A 17899-nucleotide genomic window follows, 5' to 3' on the forward strand; every position below is an offset into this window, starting at 1 on the left:
AAGAAGTGAAAAAATAGAAATCACAATGAGACACACCTGAAGTGGCCTGGAAAAATGTTTCCAGCAGTAGCCAAACACTTAAGGTTATATCCATATCAATGAATTGGTCAAGTGAGCAGAGACTTTGTGATTTCCAAAGCCAGTTGATAAAATCTTTAAGGGCTAAAATTAGATTGGGGAAAATATAAGAAGTAGTAAAAGCTGAATGAAATCCTCGAATGTTTAAATAGACTTTTCTTTCAACAACAGTTATGTTTTGTAGTATACAGGCTTAAAATAATTCCAAAGGTATTTTAGGTAGCTTATTGATGTTATTAAGTTAATAGATATTTGTCATAATTTAAGTTCAAATACTGTCTTTTTATGCCACAAGAGGAGAAATACATATATATGTATGTCTGCTAACAAGTGTGTTTATTTTTGCCATTTAAAGGGATGCACTGTAAGAGATACGCAACAAAGGTGACGTTTAAAAGGTTTATTGAAAAAAATTTATTTGATATGGTCAAGTTTCATCTGTCTGACTAAAGTTTAATGGTTTAATTTATGAGATTTTTACGAGTTTTAATGTTAAGTAGCATATAAAACAAAGAATTGGGTTTCTCGCAGTTAAAATAATAAAATTTTCTTTAATTTCTGAGTTAAAGGGTTAATTTATTCTTTGTGTAATCTGCCTGGAAGACAAAGGTTTGGTCTCTCATTGGAATAAGATTCCTGCTTCTGAATACTAAGCGCCAAGGCTTTTAGAAAAGAAAGCTAAGGGTTTTACTTTAAGATCTTTGGTTAAATAACTTAAGTATTGTTTCACAGTGACCTATATTATTATCTCTTTATTGCTAACTTGGTCGCAACTTTATCGTTTTAAATCTAGCATTATCAAAGCCAATGGTCTGATTGAGGAATCCACATCATTTACCTACAAAGTTTTTTCTTATTACTATTCAGGTATTTACAGATTTGATAATCTTGGTATATTTTTGGTATATCCTGACTATACGGTATTTTGTCTCAAAATTATTATGCATTATATCTTTGAATATGGTTAATGGCTATATTTAGAAATATTTTTATCTAAAGTTTTTTTTTAACTGATTTTATTTGGCCTTTACATTATGCTTATAATTAATTCCTATCAGGTCTTTTACTATTAAGAATATTATGTATATGAATTAATCATGGCCGTATTAAGTTTTGTCAACTGCAGATAAGTTTTTACTTCGCTGATTTGCTGAAAAAGTTTGACCAAAATATAGCAACAAAAAGATGGACTATACTGGACTTGCTAAAAAGACTGTGACTAGACTGAATAAAATTTCCAGAACTCCTATGCAGAAGCTGATGATTTCATAGACTGCGGCTGATCCAGAATCACATGGAACAGAAATTAACTACATAAGACTGAGTAAACTAAAGGAAGCTATGGTTTTTTAATATTGCTGATATTTTAAGGTCTTAATTTCTGGATATAAGAAATCATTCTCCTTTCTCCTAAATTATCTAACTAGTGGGTTTAGATATTGTAACTCTTGAATTAGAAGTTCCTGTTGGTAAACTTAGCAAAGTTGTAAGTATCATAACCAGAGAAGTATTTGAAATTTGAAATACAATTTTACAAAATAGAACAGCATTAGATTTCCTGTTAGTCTCTTAAGAAACAGTTTGTGCCTCAATAGATAAATGTTGCTGTATTTACATTAATACTCAATCTGAGGTTTTACAGAATGTAGTTGCTGTTGAGGCACATGAAAAGCAGTTACTGATGCTGCTTATGTAGAGATGTAGAGACAAACACCTCATGAGATTTGTTTCCTTGGTTCAAAGACCTTAGGGTCATGGTTTCATTGGTTATTTCAGACAATTGCCTAATATAATTGTTAGTGTTTCTGTTTTATTTCCTAGTTTGCTGTATGGTGCCTGGGATCTTAAAAACCAAATGATGTCCAATTACCATTTATTGAACATTTTTCATAAAAGATTGTTAGCAAGATCACGATCCAAAGGAAAGAATGATGAGAGAGTTGTATGCAATTCTCCTGGAATCCAGATTTCTGGTTTTCATGGAGGTTGAAGTAACCCACACAGGCTATCGTCTTTGGGTGTCCTTTTGAACCTCAAGCTTTGAGAAAAAAACTGGTTCCTGAAGCCACTTTGAGTCAAACAATGATCCAGATAAACCAGTAAGACCATTTTGCTCTGGGCATTGTGCTTTTTTTTTGAAGAATTCAGTCTGTTTTAGGAAATTAACTTCAAAGATCAGACTGAGAGTTATGTTTAGGGTAAATTAGTAATTAGTTTAATCAGTCTTTAAGACAATGTCGTATGAAATACCTGTCTAATGTTTGTAATCAAACTTTCACCCTCTTATGATGCAGAAAATTATTTATCTTAAAGAAACCAGATTCTCAGAAGAGATCGACCTCATGGCTCAGACTCCGTTTTGTCTTTGGTTCCATTTCTGCTTCTGAGAAAGTGACTCACGACAATAGGTGAACCACGGAGGGGCAGCTTGCCCTTGGGAAGAACACTTAGTATGTTTTAAACAGACTAACTGAAGACCTCCTACAGGAAAGGTCCATCCTGTATTATCTTGCTAATCATTAGTTCTCTAATGAAAACTTGTCATGTGTAAATTTTTCTGTATTTTCTGTTTCTTCTAGACAAACTCTGAGTGCTCTTTAAGGATATATGTTTCTGTGTGTTAGATCCAACTATACAAATTTAGATGATCCTTTCCAACTGATAGTGAATTTACATGGGCAATCTTGTTTAAATTACTGACAAATGCATGGACAATGCACTTCGGAAACTTTAGGATTATCTTTAAGTATTATTCATAGTAACAATGCTAGTAAATACTGGAAAGATAATGTTAAATTGTTACACATTGTAAAATGAAAGTCAGAAGAAAAACCATTGGTCCAACACTCAGGATATTGTTGGTAGCTTTAATTCCTACTCATGGTATAGTTGTATTGGAGAAGTCTTTAAGAAAATTTGTCAGTCACTATGGGACAAATAACAGATGACACAGAAGCACAACAGTGATCTCTGATCTCATAAGCCAAGGTGACATGAGATAACAAAATAACCTTAGATTTTTTTTATTAGTCCAAGAAAGTGTAGTCTGCGCTGTAGACAAGATATAATAGAATTAGACAGCAAGCTACTTGATTACACATTGTCACACCATTACAAACACCAGATCTATTTGGTTGGTTACCATCAGGAATAAGTACATGGGCTAGATCACTACTACAAGGGATAGTAATACTCTTAGTCTACATCCTGATAGTATTAGGCATAATAAAATTTATCCTCTATTGTCTTACACACCTAAAAGGCAAAAGAAGGCCTCAGGCTAAAATGTTGATGTACATTGAGTCTGCTCACTCCGGCAATGCCACTGATAGGAACATCGCTCTTACTTAATAACCTGGTGAAGAACTAGATGGTATCCGGTGGAAAACCAGCACCGTGAGTTTCAAGAGCCTGCAATGACCGCTATCTAGGAGCTCGACTAAGTCCAGGTATTGATTATCGATGTGTTATCTCCAATCTCCAATCAAAAGGAGGGACTGATTTAGGAAATAATATTGGAGTTATTACTCCCTCTCCTTGAGCATACAGGATGTGACCCAGCAGAAGCTGAGCCCTCACAGACTCACAAAGACACATCAACTGGGCCCTGAGATAAGACAACAGATGGGACAGTCTCAGAAATTATCTTAAGAAAGTTTTCAAAAAAGGGCAATAAAACCTAACCCAAACGACTTCTCACCTTTTATCTTTTTCTATTAGCATTTAGTGAATAGGAATTTGTTGGACCAATGAAGACTCTCCTTTCGTTACTGAAACCTGTACCAATGATTGTTAAGAAAGATGATTCAAAATGTAAGATTACAATTTCTAGCCAAGCAGTGAAAAAGTGACGCTTTCAATGATTCTACCCATTTTGTGATGTTGATATATACTGATGGCTCTGTAACTGTTCTTGGGACTTGGGCAGACATGGCTGTGGCAGCATGCTTGTCCGTTTTCCCATTCTTGCCTATTCTGTGATATTCTTTGGACTCGGGCAGACATGGCTGTGGCAGCATGCTTGTCTGCCTCCCACTTCTGTCCTTTTGAATATATGCCGAATAAAACTTTCTTTTTGCTGTACTAAAAAAAAAAAAGATTAGACAGGACTATAAAACAAAAAGTAATACACATGAGGAGTATGCTTCTTAGTTCAATCAGATACATGAGACCAACTGGGCAGCTCCTGTCCAAAAGCAGCAGAAGGCAGGAAAGGACAGGAAACAGAGAAATGGACACAGTGAAGGCAGGGTGGAAAGGCGGAGTGTGCTGTCACATTGTGGGGATTGCAACCAATGTCACGAAACAATATGTTTATGAATTTCTGTGTGAAAAATTAACTTGAGCTGTAAACTTTCACCTAAAACACAATTAAAAAAAAAAAAATGCCAACGGTGACATTTTTCTTACATAAACTTAAAATCCAAGTTTCATTGTTTTTGAGAAATGTTAGAATTCTCAAAAATGATTTAACTCAATCTACTCCTATTTTAGATAGCAAACTAAAGGTCAAAGAAGTTTAACAATTTCCCCAAGATCAATTAGATCTCTGTGGCAGACCCAAGATTAGAATCTAGGTTTCCAAACTTCTAAGTAGTCTGTTGCTCTCTCGGCCATTGTGATGTCCAACATAAATTATGGTCACGGCATGTCTCACAGTATCAGTTACTGTCAGAATTAAGTTAAATTTTATTTATTAAAATTCTGGTTTTCATCAAAGTTATAGTTTGAGGAATACATGTCTAATTTGGGCATTTAGCAGTAATATTCTTTACTGTTTATGAAGTAAACACCTAAAACTTAAGTACTTAAAAAAAAAAGAAAGTCGCTAACACTTAAGTGTTAAAAAAACAAAAATCGCAGCAATCCATACAGAGAATAGGACAAGATGATTTAAAGATTATAGAGTAATTCTAGAATGCAACGTTACATTACTTTCAAGCATATGTAGTAACTTGAATTATAGAGTAATAATTGTTGCTTAATATACTTTTTAAAGTAGTATGGAGAGGAAATGAAGCAAGTATTAATAGTGTGAAGAAGAAACTAATATGTACTGAATTTTCATTTGAACAAATTTTCTCATTTTATACTTATAGTGATCTTGTAAGATGGACAATATTATATCCCTTGCTACAAATGAGAAAATTTACGCTCAGGAAATTAAACAGCATGTCTCTTATTTTCCTGCAAGCTATGGAGTAGAAGTTTAAAACTAGGTCTTCCATACAAAGTTAATTTTCTTTTCACAGCAATGATTAGGAATGTATACTTTTAAAAAAGGAAGGATATGCTAATTTTTTTTAGTGAAATAGAACTGATACTTAAAAAAACTTTCATAGTACTGCAAAGGTTAACTGTAGTTATTCCAGACTGTACAAATTACCATAAGGTTTTCACATAATTTGCAATTCCTATTTTATGTGTGTGCATACACATAAATGTGGGGGGGGGGATTACTGACTAGTTTATCTCAAGCAGTCCTCTTAATACTGTCATAAATCTCCTCAAAGTACACAAACAGCTGATCCACCGTTAGTATGGACAGCCCTCTTCTTTTTAAAAAAGTTTCACTATATTAAGTGACCTTCTGCCAAGTCTAAACTCTAAGCGCCTATTCAGATTCAGCTTTAAGATTGTTGTTGTTTGTCAGCTGCCGTCAAGCTGATCCTGACTCCTGGCCACACCAGTAATCCTCAACTGCACTATGTCATAACCCATGAAGCCCTTCTTTAATGCAAAGCTTGGTTTATTAAGTATGTCCAGATCAAGGGATAAATATCAAATAGAGAAATAACAGTATCAGTTAAGAACCACACACATTCTATTTCTAGCAATTAACACTTTCATTTACCGATTATTTTTTAAAAGGCAAATCACTAGCCAATGTCCCTATTACGATGCCCCTGATGCACCTAACCAATAACACTGTCTCTAGGGAATGCCAACAATTTAAATATATACATATATATATAAGTTAATGAAAGTTAAGTCCTCAATTTGCTGAAAACGCAAAACATCCTTCAATCAACAAATCAAAACGCAGACATTTATATTTGTTATGGCAAAACAGGTTTCATGTCTAGCGTCAACCCTAATGCTGCCAGGAGTACTACACTGAGAAGAATCATGAAGTCCAGTGTAGCTCAGGAAAAGAGTGCCGTAACGGCTGTGCGATGACCTCTGCCACAGCAACACACATGTATTTGCCAATCCTCAAGTATGATTTTACTTTACCAAAGGGACAAATGTGTTTATGCTATAATTACTATAAAAAATATTCAGGATCTGGCATACCATCTGGCACAAAAAAATATTTGTTAAATGAATAAATGTTCATCCACAGAATTAGAAACCAGGAAGAAAAGTAAAGATTTTCAGCTTTAACAACTGGCTGAAAATATAAATGATGAATGAGAACTAAAAAATATGTAGTAGTACAAACACCAATTAAAAAAAATAAATAAGAGTTGTGAAATGATAAGACAAGAATTTCCAAAAATTTTGCCCATAAGCTATTCTGCTTAAGATTCAAGAAAAAAAAGATTGTTTTCAAAGCACTCACAGTCTACAGATCCTGGTGCAGATAGGTAGGAGGACAAAGTCAGACTGTTGTTGAACAAAAGGAAAAATCAACTATAAGAGGAAGGAGAGAAATGAAGACTTAGATGAACATTTCACCACAGCACAATTCTAAGCTTTCATGGATTATTTGCTACGTGTAACTAGCTGACATATAAATATTCAACTTATAAATATTTACAGGGTCCCTATTCCTCCATACTACCGAGGACAGATTCAATGTCTAAATGAAAGCATCTAGCAACAACACCAAGAAAGCAGATCAAATGAACAGAATCATTTTTTTACAGAGATTACATATAAGGCTAATAACTCCTTTCTGGGCCTCCTGATTTGTCTGTCTAGCTTAACTATCATTTAGTCTACATTTTTTTTTAATGACATGCAGCTAACTAGAAGCTTCCTTTAAGGGCAAGGTCTGATTTATCTCGTTACTTCAATCTTGAAACCTCAGTGAACCTGGCAGAATACTCAGCAGCCTATGGTTAAAAAACAAACAAACAAAACCTTTGCCATAGAGTTGATTCTGACTCATGGCGACTCCATGCGGGTCAGAGAAGAACTGTGTTCCACAGGGTTTTCAATGGCTGTGGGTAGTGCAAATGGTTAAGCACTCAATTACTTACCAAAAGGCTGGCTGTTCAAACCCACTCAAAGGAGCCTCAGAAGAAAGGCCTGGAGAACTGCTTCCAAAAGGTCACAGCCTTGAAAACCGTCCTGAGTACAGTTCTACTCTATAGCACATGGAGTCACCATGAATCTGAATCAATTTGACAGCAATGAGTGGGAATCTTACAAAAGTAGATTGCCACACCTTTCTTTAGCACCACTGGGTGGATTCAAACCACCAGCCTTTCGGTTAGTAGCTGAGTGCACAGTGAGCCATCCAGTGAAGACACTTAATAATTAAGTGAATGAATGAATACAGCATTTCCATCCATAGTCACAAAGTAAGGATTGTTATTAAAATTAATGATTCAGGCATTCTTTGGTAACTCAAAATAATAAAGTAACTAGGGTTACACGTACATAGCTTACAAGAAAGTGACTTACTTTAATACAACTATCATTTTTACAATGTAAGTTTGGCTGCTTTCACTTCTTGAAAGACAACACTTAAGTCTTAAGTGATCCAAACTAGACAATCTTTCCTGTCTTGTAACCAACATGAAAAGTATTAAATCATTCAATTAACACTGATTTAGTGACATGTGCCATGCAGAGCCTGCCCCAGGAGCTACACAGTCCATTCCCCACAAAGCAGCCAGAGTGATCTTTGTAAAGAATAATCAGATTCTGTTACTCCCCTGCTTAAAGTCCTTTAATGACTTCCCATTACAACCTTGCCACCATCACCAAGTTATTACTTCCCTACCTCTCTGATTTCATATTTCTCCACTTACCCTCTCATATACCAAGCTCCAGCCATACTGCTTCTCTCCTATCTCAGGGTCTTGTACTAGACTTTCTTTCTACTTGGAAAACTTACCCTCTACATCTTTACATGACTGCCTCCTCATAACGTTTGGTATCAACTCAATGTCACCACCTCAGAGACACTTTTTCTAACTATTCTAACCAGCAGTCAACTCTCTCTTTCACGTACCCAATTTTACAGTATTCAGAGCATTCATCAGCACCTGAAATTCTTTCTTCATGTGCTTACTGTTTGTGTTCTTCCCTCTAAAATATAAGCTCCTCAAGGGCAGGGGCTCAACCTTTCTCACCACTATTATCATCAGCAAAAGAACAATACCCAGCACAAGTGAAGGTCAGTAAATATTTGCCAATGTGACCGAGGGAGGCAGACATGTGAACAACTGATAGCAGTATTATAAGAAAGATAAAATGTAATATACTATGGAAGCCTGCAAGAGGAAGATACTCCACCCTACTGGGGAAATTAAGATTTACTTTTTGAAAAACTTGTTGCTGGCTACAGTGAATAGAGTGGATTGGGAAAGGGCAGAGCAATAGACAGAGTAGTTATGAAGCTGGTACAATCATCCCGGAAAGGAAATGAGGGTCTGAATACAGGCATGGCAACAGAAAAGGAAAAAATAGATTTCACAGGTATTTCAAAGGTAAAATCATTACCATATGGTCACAGATTTGATGCGTAGAATAAGGACAAGGAAGGAGGCTATGTTGTCTGCTGGGTTTCTGATTTGGTCCAATTAAAGTACTGCTCTTAATCCACATGGGAAATATAGAAAGATTTTTAGAATAATAAGATAAGTTTGCAACACAGAAACGTGGATGTACTTGACTACATTGTTAAGATAGTGAAAAAACGGGTCTGGCAACCCCAAGCTAAAAAACAAATTTGATAGATTTTTTTAGTCAACAAATATTTATCAAGCACATGCAAGGTGCCAGGGATATTCTAGGCTCTGAGGATACAATGATGAACAAAACAAAGTACTTGTTCTCATAAAACGAACACTCCAGAGAGAGACATGTAGTAAATATATGCTGTAATATCAACAGTGACAAGGGTTATGGAAGAAAAAGCAACATAAAAGAATAGAAAGAGATGGAGATGGGGGTGTTTAGATAAAATGATCGAGAAGGCCTCACTGATAAGGTGACATTTCAACAGAAAGTTAAATGAAGTGAGGGAGCAAGCCATACAAATACTAAGGAAAGAATAATTCAGACAGAAGATAACAGAAGTGCAAACCAAACCAGTTGCCGTCAAGTCTGTTCTGACTCATGTCAACCCCATGTGTGTCAGAGTAGAACTGTGGGGTTTTCAATGGTTGATTTTTTGGAAGTAGACTGCCAGATCTTTCTTCCAGCACACCTCTGGGTGGGTTCGAACTACCAACCTTTCAGTCAGTAGTGAAGCACTGAACCATGTGTACCACCCAGGGGCTCCTTATAGAGGTACAAAGGCCCTGAAAAGAGAGTCATGATTGGAAACAAAGGGCAAGGAGGCTGTTTTCCCAAACACAGTGAACAAGGGAAAAAAGGAAATGAGAGTAGCTGTGGAGGTAACAGGGACTAGATTATAAGGGTAGTCATAAAAAAATTAAAAAAACCCGTTGCCGCTGAGTCAATTCCAACTCATAGTGACCCTACAGGCCAGAGTAGTACTGTCCCATAGGGTTTCCAGGAGCAACTGGTAGATTGAAGATGCCTAATTTCTGGTTATCGGCTGAGCTCTTAACCACTGCACCACCAGGGCTCTTGTTTAAAAACAAAAAAAAATTCTCTTGTTATGTATAACATTCCAATACTTAATATAGTATTGAGAATATAGCAGGTACTTAATGAGTTCTTTTCAAATTAATGAGTGAATAAAGAAATGAATTAATGAATTCCCCAAATCTGAGTCCAACTTACGTTTGACCATTTCCCAAACTCTAATTCATCCCCAAAGGACAAACCAAGACACATATTTAAAGGACTATATAACAGTCTTTACCAATTTTCAGAAGTAGGATTATAAAAAAATGTTTTGAACACTGCCAACATCACTGGAATGAGCACATGCCCTTCCAAGGTAAATGCTTAGAAGAAAACAACATCTGTTTAGAAGTGTATAATTTGTGGAACATCTGAGAAAACATCACATTACGTGACAGACCTTTCGCATTTGGTAATATTTTGATGAAACAATATGTCATTTTAGACCAAGCTCTGATCATGCTGGACAAGTCAACAATTTGCCATCCTACTTCAGCTCTATTAAGAAAAATTATTTAAAACAGCTGAAAAAAACGATGTACTAGTATGTTCAAGAGCAATAAGTAATATAATCCTGAAAAGCATTGCTAAAAATATAGATTTATTACATTTTGTGGTTCTTAAGAAATTAATAGGATCGAACAAGCAATCGCTCAAAAATCGCCCCTAAAAACAGACATTCTTTTGATAGCTAATAATCCATACTTGGTTTAAATCTCTCCACGATGCAAAATCATAAAGAATCTTTCAGATTATTAAATGCTCTCACCTTCAGGGAATTCCAAAATCACTATTATCCACATTTTCAAAGAGATATGTACACATAAAAATTTAAAACATTTAAAAAAGGTACGTAAAGCAATGAGAGAAACTGAGAAAGACAAAGGGAAAGAGACATATAGTTCATCACTATCAGTGAGATCTTAGGACTCCCATTTAGTCTAATGAAGTTATGAGTCTATTAGAAAATCAATCATATTACTTTATGACTTCCTCATGTGTGAAACCTGGAGCTGGGTAAAATAGATTCTAATGGTCCCTTCTGAGATCTTAAAACAGAGAGATACAGACAAGACAGTTAAACACGTGTGCTCTTTCAAGAAGAAACATCTCCATTAAAACTCTTAACAACTTTTTTAACTTTGATACATATTTAAAACTACATGTTGTAACTCTAACATATTGATATTGTGATATGAGCATACCCATGTACCAAATAATGGTAATCATGTTCCTTTTTTCTCAGACCAGATACTAAACTAATTTCAGTAACCATTTTATCAATTTAAATAAATCAACATAAAACTCCTATTGGACTGGAATTCTAATTTTTCCAACCTTCTTTCTAACCTATAGCTTTAAACTCTTTATGGTGATCTGGTTCCCTATAGTTCTTTTTCTTTAAACAATCATTCAAGAAAAAAAGAAAACAAATTCACTTATCTAGGTGTTAACTGGTTTTACTCTATTAAAAAAGTCAGGTTAAAGAGGCATCAAATATACTCAGAAAATGATTTAAATTTTTTAAGGAAAGTTAGAATTACTGTAATTATTCCAAATTGTATTCACCCATATAAATTCATGCCCATCTAGAAAGAAAGTATCTACCAATACCATAACATATTTGACAGATATAAACAGACTTAAATAACTTTAACTCTACATACAACATGGGTGATACAACATAATGTAGGGACTGTTATGTACAAAAGAGTACATACTGCATACGTACACTATATAAAGTTCAAAAACAAACAAAACTAATCTATGGTGTAAGAAGTCAGGATAGTGGTTCCCTTGGTGGGGGAAGTAGTGTCTGCAGAATGAGGGCTTCTAGTGCGTTGCAATATTCTGTTTCTTGCTCTGGGTTCTGGTTACCCAATGTGTTCAATCTGTCAAAATTCGTAACACTGTCCATTTACAAGAAACATTTTCTGAATCTATGTTATCCTTCAACAATTTGTTTTTAAATAATATTTACTGTTTGCTCACTATAGTAGGTATTTTAGCATGTAAAAAGAAAAGGGACTCGAACATCACCATAGTTTTCAAGGTCCTCAATAACTTACCCCTACCCTATGAATCCTACAATTCTAGACCCTTATTTTCCTCCCTCGGTATAGTGTTTCACTGCCTCTACTCATGTTCTATACCTCTTGATTTAACCAGATTGTACCCATCATCAAAGTTGAAATAATGTCCCACCTTCTATGATTTTTTTCCAGCTCACACTGATCCCTCCCTTTTCTCATCTCTTTTGCTTTTATTTTTGGCCATAAAAATAAGAACTACTGTCTTAGTCATCTAGTGCTGCTATAACAAATACCACAAGTGGATGGCTTTAACAAAGAGAAATTTATCTCTTCACGGTCAAGTAGGCTAAAAGTCCAAATTCAGGGCATCAGCTCCAGGGGAAGGTTTTCTCTCATCAATGCTCCCCAGGACTAGGAGTTTCTCCGTGCAGGGACCCCAGGTCCAAAGGACGCGCTCTGGTCCTGGCACTGCTTTCTTAGTGGCATGAGGTCCCCCTGTCTCTCTGCTCACTTCTGTCTTTTATATCTCGAGATTGCCTCAGGACACAGTTCAATCTTGTAGATTGAGTACTGCCTTACTAACACAACTGCCATCCATCCTCCCTCATTAACATCACAGAGGCAGGATTTACAACATATAGGAAAATCACACAATACCAGGAATCATGGCTCAGCCAAACTGATACACACATTTTTTGGGGGACATAATTCAATTCATGACAACTACTATCTACTTGGAGCCCTGGCGGCACAGTGGTTAAGAGCTCTGCTACTAACCAAAGGGTCAGCAGTTCGAATCCATCAGCCACTCCCTGTAAACCCTGTGGGGCAGTTCTACTCTGTCCTATAGGGTCGCTATGAGTTGGAATCAACTCGACGGCAACAGGTTTGGTTTTTTGGTTTTCACTATCTACTTATTTGTATCTATATATCAAGAACTGTAATAAGTATTTTATAAACATCTCATTCACTCCTCAATTAACTGTTATACCCAACAGAAATGAGGAAACACAGTCAGAAAAAGCAATGTGTCCAAAGTCATAAACTTCTAAGGGGCAGGGCCAAGATTTAAATCTGTGTGATTCCAAAGCTACAATGCTAGATGCCTCTGTATCATGCAACTAGCACCTTCTTATATGTTATTCTGTTCATATTAGTCATTTTGTATATTATTACCTTTCTTCATGTATCTTCACATAATCCTACCATCCATATTACATATACAAATACCAACTCTACACCATGTCATACCTCACCTACCTTGAAGTATAATATGAGGTAATTACCTATCTGGAAAACAACCATGATGAAGAAAAAGCGCTCCAATAATGACAGTCATAATTCAAAATAGGTATCATAACCAAGCGTATTCACTTAAAATCATATACATTATTGACAATTAAAAAAAAAAAGTTGCCGTCGAGTTGATTCTGACTCATAGCGACCCTACAGGACAGAGTAGAAATGCCGCACAGGGTTTCCAAGGAGCAGGTGGTGGATTCAAACCGCTAACCTTTTGGTTAGCAGCCAAACTCTTAACTACTGTGCCGTAACAGGACCCCCCCCCCAACAGCTCATAATCACAAGCTATTTATCCTTATTTTCTTTGTATAATATTAATATTATACACAGACACAGACACACACACACACACTCATACATACACACATACCTTGAGTGGCACAAATGGTTAAGCGCTGGACTACTAACCAAAAAGTTGACGGTTCAAACCCCCCCACAGGCACCTCAGAAGACAGGCCTGGCGATCTGCTTCTGAAACGCTACAGCCTTGAAAACCCTTTGGTGCAGTTCTACTCTACACATGGCGTCGTCATTTGTCGGAATCAACTCGATGGCAACTAACAACTATATATTATATAATATTAACAACTCCAGTTATCTAGTTTCCATCCTACATCATAATAAAAGTGAAAAATAGTTAAAGGACAAATATAGGAACAATAACTGCAATGTAAAGTGACAGCTGAGAGCAATGAAGCAGCATATAAAATTCAAAAGAGTAACCCAATGTTACACAGGTATCTTAGTTATCTAGTGCTGCTGTAGCACAAGTGGATGGCTTTAACAAACAGAAATTTATTCTCTCACAGTTTAGGAAGCTAGAAGTCCGAATCAAGGCGCCAGCTCCAGATGAAGTTTTCTTTCTCTGTTGGTTCTAGGGGATGGTCCCTGTCATCAATCTTCCCCTGGTCTAGGAGGTTCTCAGCGCAGGGACCCAGGCTCCGCAGGGACCCTGGGTCCAAAGGATGTGCTGTGCTCCTGGCTTTTCTTGCTTAGTGGTAATGAGGTCCCCTTCTTCTCTGCTCAATTCTCTCCTTTATATCTCAAAAGAAATTAACTCAAAATACAACCTAATCCTGTAGACTGAGTTCTATCTCATTAACATAACTGCCTCTAATCCTGTCTCATTAACATCATAGAGCTTAGGATTTATAACACATAGGATAATCACATCTGATCATAAAATTGTGGATTAACCACACAATACTGGGAATCATGGTCTAGCCAAGTTGACACATATTTTTGGTGGACACAATTCAATACATGACAACAGGGTAGAAATAAATTGCTCTTTGCCCCCAGCAAATTAATTGGTAGTCATAGTGATAATCCAAAACAAAGAGAAAAAGTTAAAATGTAATTAATATACTCTTATAAGAAAAAAAGAAAATGAGTAATAGTTCAAATTTTACATTTTGGAGTTCAACTAATGAGTTGCATCCTGAGGATTCTAAATCTACACTCCTACAATATATGGAATACTTCTTTAGTCACTGGTTATTCAGTAATATGATTTATCTCCTATAGTGCTGCTTGTTTTTGAAAAAATTGTAAAGGATTAAGTACATGAATTTTAGAATCAAAACCAATGAACAGAGTTTGAATCTCACCTCCATCTCTCACCATCTATATGCATTCTCTGGGTCCACTTTTCTCATCAGCTACGTGGGGATATTAATACATATTTTGTAGGTATGTAAAAGGACTAAATTAGATAATTTATGTAACATTTTTAGCATGCTTCCTAACATATAATATGGTTCAAAATACAGTAGGTGCTAGTGATATTGTTCCTTAAAATCAAAGACCATGTCTTAAACATCTAGCGATCAAAATGATGAGTGACACATAGCAGCTGCTCAATAAATACTTGGTGATTTGCTTGTGTGACAAAAGGAAAAGTATAAGATCTCTCTAATAGCACACAGCTGAGTCTAACCTGGTTATAGCTATCACTTTTTATTTGTAAATACTTACCAAAAAAAAAAAAAAGAATGAAAGAATTGTTCCAAACAAAAGAACTAAGACCAACTAGTAAAAATTATTCTTTTATTAAACATTTGGCTAATTCAGTGTAACAATTTTTTTTTTCTTTTTTTTAACAAACACAGTTGTTCAACAAAAAAACAAACCAACTTGAATAAGAAAAACCAAAAACCAAACCCACTGCTGTTGAGTCACTTCTGACTCAGAGCGACCCTACAGGACAGAGTAGTGCTGTCCCATAGGGTTTCCAAGAAGCAGTTGGTGGATGTGAACTGCTGACCTTTTGGTTAGCAGTGAGCTCTTAACCACTGCACCAGCAGGGCTCCTGAATAAGTAAGCTGCCCATCAATAACTGGTTTGAGTAGATGATGAATGACATCTGTCAGATGTCATAGAGAAGAGTTCTGTTCGAGTGGGAGAGCTGATAAAGTTTCCAAATGTGCTTAAAAATAAACTCAATTCATCCGGGCAACATGGCGCTATAGTCAGAAGCACCACGCCGTCCCTCTGCAGCAAAGAGCAAAAAACTAAGTCAAACAGAGTTACACATCAATCCTGAAACCCTACGCATCAAATGAAGAAATAAAGAACTCTGGCAAGCACCGAATGGAATAAGAAACTGACCGAGAACAGTGAGGAGAGATACATGCAGAGGTGCCTATCAGCTAACATAGCACGGATCCACCATCTTGGACTCCTATCGGAGATCAGCGAACAGGGGGTACGAGACAGCAGCTTCAAGGAGCTTCCAGCAGACAGAATAACCAGTAAACAGCACTACAGGCTTACCTACCCCTCACCCTTCTTCACCCCCACTTAGCCTCCTCCGCTTCCTGCAACCACAGTCTCTTGGCTGGGAGGCGCACCGGTGTCGCTTAGATTCCACCTGCCTGCACTGGCCGGCTCCCTGAGTTGGCTGCTGGTGTTGCTTTATTCCGCATCCTTAGATTTCTTCCTTACCACTCACCACCCCACCCCTCCTTTCTCTCAAATACCTGGCTCCGTGCACCATCTTTCCTTGTTCCTGAAAGGCTGCAAAACACTGCTTGACTGTGAAACTGCTTCCCGGCCCGTCCCGCCATGCTGGTAAGACCCCCGGGGCTTTTTTGTTTGTTTGTTTGCTCTGATTTGTTCTGTTTTGATTTGTTTTTTCTTTTCTCAGCATGGGAGCCCCTTCTAGCTGGGCAGTACCACACAGCTTGGAAGTTACTCTCTTACTCTGCGCAGACAGGGACATCCCTGGGAGCATTTCTTTTTTCTTGTTTGTTTTTGGGTTATTTTTGTTTCTTTGTTTTGTTTTCTTCTCTCTCTTATTGCCTTTTTGTCTTTCTTCATTTCCAGTTTCTCGATTTATTTTTTTCTTTTACCCTGTTCCTTTTTTTTATTTTTGTTCTTCCTCATTTCCAGTCTCTCATCTCTCCACTCCGATAGCAAGCTCCCTTAGCATTCTTTTTTGTTTGTGTGTATGTTTTTGGCTCCTGTTCCTTTCTCCTCTCTCTCATCTTTCCCATACCCATCTTAGCTCCACACATCACAATCTACTCCCTCCTTCCTGCCTACCTGCAACGTGCACTGAACATCACACTCCCAAGCAGCACAGGCATGGCCTACTGGAACCTGCCCTGTGCTGATTCCCGGTCCTCACTGTTAGCCCTGGTACGTGCCACAAACAACCCATTCCAGCAACTCACTTCAGCTGGACCTGACCTGCTCTACCATACCTAAGTGACTGACCCTGCCCACTGGAGAAGGAGGTGAAAAGAAATGTGCCCAAAGACGAGCAAACAACAAAAAACGCACAGCCCACCTGCTCAGACATAACCAAATAAAACAAAAAAGCAGGATGAAACAAATAAATCTACAATCAATAAATAAGGAAAATAACCACTGAATACCCCAAACACAGGAGACAATATCAAAACACGACAGGATGGCTACAGTGGGCATCCAAAACAAAACACCAGATGACCTTCCAGTAGAAGAAAAGGCACCAGACCTAACTGATACGGAATTCAAATCTCTAATATTCGGAATTATCCTAGAGTTGAAGAAAAAGCAGACAAAAATGAGGAAAAAAATAGACAAATTCATGGAAAAAGCAGATAAATTCATGGGAAATACAGATAAAAAAATGGAAGAATTCAAGAAAATAATACAGGAACAAAATGCTGAAATAAATTCACAACTAGAAGCCATACAAAAACAACAATTAAAAATCCAAAAGATAAACAAGATTTCAAAAATGACCAGTGTCATAGAAGGGCTGAGGAACAGGTTTGAAATGATGGAAGACAGGATCAGTGAAATTGAAGACAAACACTTGGACACAACTCTGTTTGAGGAAAACTTAGAAAAAAGAGCAAAGAAAAACGAAGAAACCCTGAGAATTATGTGGGATACAATCAAAAGCAAAAATCTACAAGTGATAGGAGTTCCAGAACAGGGGGAGAAAACAGAAAACACAGACGATCACTGAAGAATTGCTGACAGAAAACTTACCCAATATCATGAAAGATGAAAAGCTGACCATCCAAGGAGCTCAACGAACCCCATATAGGATAGACTCCAAAAAAAAAAATCACCAACAAAGAAACAACAAAAAATCACAAACTGCAATCCCACTCCTATGAATATATCCTAGAGGAATAAGAGCTGTCACACGAATAGACATATGCACACCCATATTCACTGCAGCACTGTTCACAACAGCAAAAAGATAAACAACC

At 36.8% G+C, this 17899-nt stretch overlaps 1 protein-coding gene across 7 annotated transcripts in view; it reads right to left on the bottom strand.

Moving 5' to 3' along the window:
* Positions 1 to 17899, bottom strand: part of RICTOR (RPTOR independent companion of MTOR complex 2) — a 164389-nt gene that overhangs the window by 122031 nt on the left and 24459 nt on the right. The window contains exon 1 of one of the 7 annotated variants that reach the window (XM_023742009.1): positions 6644 to 7247. The exons of the other annotated variants lie outside the window; for them this stretch is intronic. The gene's annotated coding sequence lies outside the window, so the exon portion shown is untranslated. Of the gene's footprint in view, positions 1 to 6643; positions 7248 to 17899 lie in introns of those variants that run through there. 7 annotated transcript variants of the gene reach the window in all.

The sequence above is a fragment of the Trichechus manatus genome, unplaced genomic scaffold (genome assembly GCF_000243295.1).
Source record: "Trichechus manatus latirostris isolate Lorelei unplaced genomic scaffold, TriManLat1.0 scaffold00197, whole genome shotgun sequence".
NCBI classification, from domain to species: domain Eukaryota; kingdom Metazoa; phylum Chordata; class Mammalia; order Sirenia; family Trichechidae; genus Trichechus; species Trichechus manatus.